This window comes from Diachasma alloeum, unplaced genomic scaffold, assembly GCF_001412515.2.
Source record: "Diachasma alloeum isolate Michigan unplaced genomic scaffold, Dall2.0 Dall_scaffold_00217, whole genome shotgun sequence".
Lineage (NCBI taxonomy): Eukaryota > Metazoa > Arthropoda > Insecta > Hymenoptera > Braconidae > Diachasma > Diachasma alloeum.
Genome location: NW_021680382.1, coordinates 698,460 through 701,956, shown reverse-complemented (window position 1 = coordinate 701,956; position 3,497 = coordinate 698,460).

Sequence of the window (3,497 nt, the reverse complement as noted above, 5' to 3'; positions counted from 1 at the left end):
GGGGGGGAGTAAAAGCCGTGACGGTGTTAAATTTAAGGCGCCAGCTATAACCCTGAGCCAGCTAAATCCTTGATTCGCTGGGTAGTGCTCACACTTGCGATACCGTATGTTGTCGTATCCTTAAGGGGAGACTACTATGAGTTCTGAAGTCGCCGGCGATTGGAGTGGGATTTCTCATGCATTGAAGATCGATTATATGTGTCAAAATAAGAATAATTAGCCCGGCTGCGTGGCGCACTTGGTAGCAGCATGAGATTCACAACCTCAAGCTCCCAGGTTCGAGCCCCGGCCGGGCCAAAATCCCACACCAATTTTTCATCACAAATTTCCACATTATATTCATCTGAACATTTAACACAATTTTCAAACCAAATATTCCACAGATTTTCCAAGTGAAAAACCCACTGCACACTCAACATTCCCGGGCTGAAGGCCCTCGGGCGATGGCCGCGTTGGCAAGTTAACCCTTGCAACGAAAAACCGGTGAATTTTTTTTAAAGAATAATTAGTGCGAAAAAATTAATTGTTTATTGTTAAAATTGTATGCTTAAAATGGTGAAAATAGTCCAGCCTCCAATTTTTTAATTATAGAGTGAGCTTTCTGATGGTTTCTTCAAATGTGATGTTTCAAATTCATTCAAGTATATGTAAATAAAATTTTTCCATTAACATTTTATCGAAGGGGTGAGAGGAGAGATAAAACCGTTAAAAGACAATCGGTTGTACAGAAGAAAGGGATAATAAGAATAATGATGATGATAACATTCAACTAAGTTGAAAATCTGACAAGATTAGTTGAAAAGAAATCTTATTCAATTTAATAAAATGAAATAAACAATGAATTATCCATGAATTATGCATGATAGAAGGAAATGATGTGCAAAATAACCCTTCGTCAGCACATCACCAATTAATTACCAATCCATAATTTCCATAAAATAACCAAAACGATATATCGAAGACTGTCTCATACATTTAGCCCCTCGTACTCCAAAAGATCCATTCAACTGATTTCTTTAAAAAAAGTAGGAGCTCTCCTATTCTGAATTGGGGTCGAACCTCTCACTTCTTACATTCCCCTCCCCTCCACACTCCCCGCATTCCCGCATCGCCACTGGTTTCAGGGGAGGTTTCACCGTCGAAATGAAGAAACGTTACGAGATAATAAAAGAGAAATCTCATTCATAACTTTCGCTTTTAATGCATACGAAATTATCCACCCCGGAATGATCTTCGCTCCTCCCGCACCTGCATTTTCATCTTTTCCTTTTGTATAATTACCCATTCTCCAGTGCCACATGGTACATTCAGATTCAAACACCGGGAGAAAACGAGGCATTGAAGACAGTGAGTCCCCCCTGCCCTTCCCCGAGAGAGAACACGGTGTTGTACGTACCGCGAAGTCTCTAGGTGTCCCACCAGTTCTTATATTAGCATCTCGTAATAGGCCTGTCACTATTCACTGCCTCCTGCAATCAAAGTACCCTCTCGACGAGTTGTAGAGACTCTTCAGATGTGTGTGAGGAAGTCAAGCTTAAACCAATTTCTAATTTTTTTTATTTTTCCTGCATTCCCCTCCCCTCCAGGCCCTTCTCCCCTCCAATCTCGACCGAGTCTCGTTTCTATTCCACTTGGCTGAGGAAAACTCACCCAGTTATGACACGCTTTTATCCATTCAAAACTTTTCCCCGGAAGATTCACCTCTCTCACCTCCTGTTTCGTTTATTTCATTCGGGGCAAAAGGGGCTTGAATAATTTCCGGATGAGGGGCGGGGGGCGACGGGGAAGGATTCATTTTCTCATGGCACACTCTCGACTTCCCCTGGTTAGTTTTCCCGCCAGCCCTCGCGGGGAGGAGGGGAGAGCGCCGATCTCTCATATCGGAGCATGAAAATTCTCATGTAGCGGGTGCTGGCAGCCATCCTGGCAGCTTATTGGGGTAAGTACGTACTTGGTTGGGAATTCTTGGGGGCTCTGGCTCGAGCCAAATTTCACCCACTATCCTAGGGCTGTTGTACGGACGAAAAAAAATTATACTTGAATTGAGTATAAAATATACTTGATTCAAGTGTATTTTATACTCGAATGGGGGAGGGTTGTTTCAGTTCGAGGATGATTATTTCGCATCAGTCCGGGTTGCACGAAGCGCTCTCAAGTGCAATATAAGGGTCAGACACTGAGGGTGAGAATGTAAGGGTCAAAAAGTGGAGGTTAAAAAATGAGGGTCGGAAGATTAGAGTGAAAAACTCAGGGCCTGAATGTAAAGGTGAAGGAATGAGGGTCAGAAAATTAGGATAAAAAAATTAGGGTCAGAATATAAAAGTAAAAAAAGTGGGTGTCAGACAATGAGGGTCATATAAGGGCTATAAACGGTGATCAAGCATAATAGGTGACTTATATTTAGACCCTCATTGCCTGACACCCACTTTTTTTACTTTTATATTCTGACCCTAATGTTTTGACCCTCATTTTTTAACCTACACTTTTTGACCCTTATATTCTGACACTCAGTGCCTGACCCTTATATTACACTTAAGAGGGCTTGCTACAACCCGGCCTGATACGAAAGAATCATCTTCGAATTCAGTAGCGAAGTGGTAAAACGGTACAAGTCAATTTTGGCTATTGACCAGTTTTCAATGAATATCTCGGAATCTGAGGGAGATAGCAAAATTTTTGTTATTACCTTTTTTGTAGAGCCGATTGAGAGCTACAACAAATGTAATTACGAAAATTTCGTTATCTCTCTTAGATTTGGAAATATTCCTCAAAAACCCAACCGGGAGATGAGTTGACTTAAACCGCTTTACCACTTCGCTACTGAATTGAAATTTTTTTTCGTGTACGTTAACTATAGGGACAACACATGACATGATTTTATATTGGCATGAAATTTTTTTCTTGATTTAGACTTGATTAATGGGAATTTTTTTTTATTAAAAAAAATGTTTGAGAAATGATAAATGCAAAATGCTAAATTCAAACATAGATGACCTTCAATATCGTCCCACCTCTGGTCGCCAACGCCCTCTCCTGTCGTGTTTGCGTCTTGATACATTAAATCAGTGCGGTCAAGAGGAAATCCATTATGTGGTTTTGGTGTGAATAATAACATTTCTATGAATAATATCGTAAATAACTCGGGGAAACTTCATGGAAGTTAGGAAAATTCAAGCAAAAATGTCCTTGAATTTTCAATTTGTTGAAATTTCAGAGCAATTTCTTATTGAATTATCATGTTTACATTGAAAATTCATGGAAATTTCGGAATCTTCATGGTTCTTCCACTGAAAAATTAGGAATTTTCTTCAATTTTCAGGGAAACTCGTAATTTCATAATTTTTTTCCGTTAAATCGAATTCATTCTCATTTTCTGGAAAATTCAGGTAAATTTTTTTGACAGTGTGAGATGAATTTGTGTTGGGGTGAAATTGTCTGGGATGAATTAACCGGATACCGAACAATATAACGAGATAATCCTTTTTAATATTGCCAAA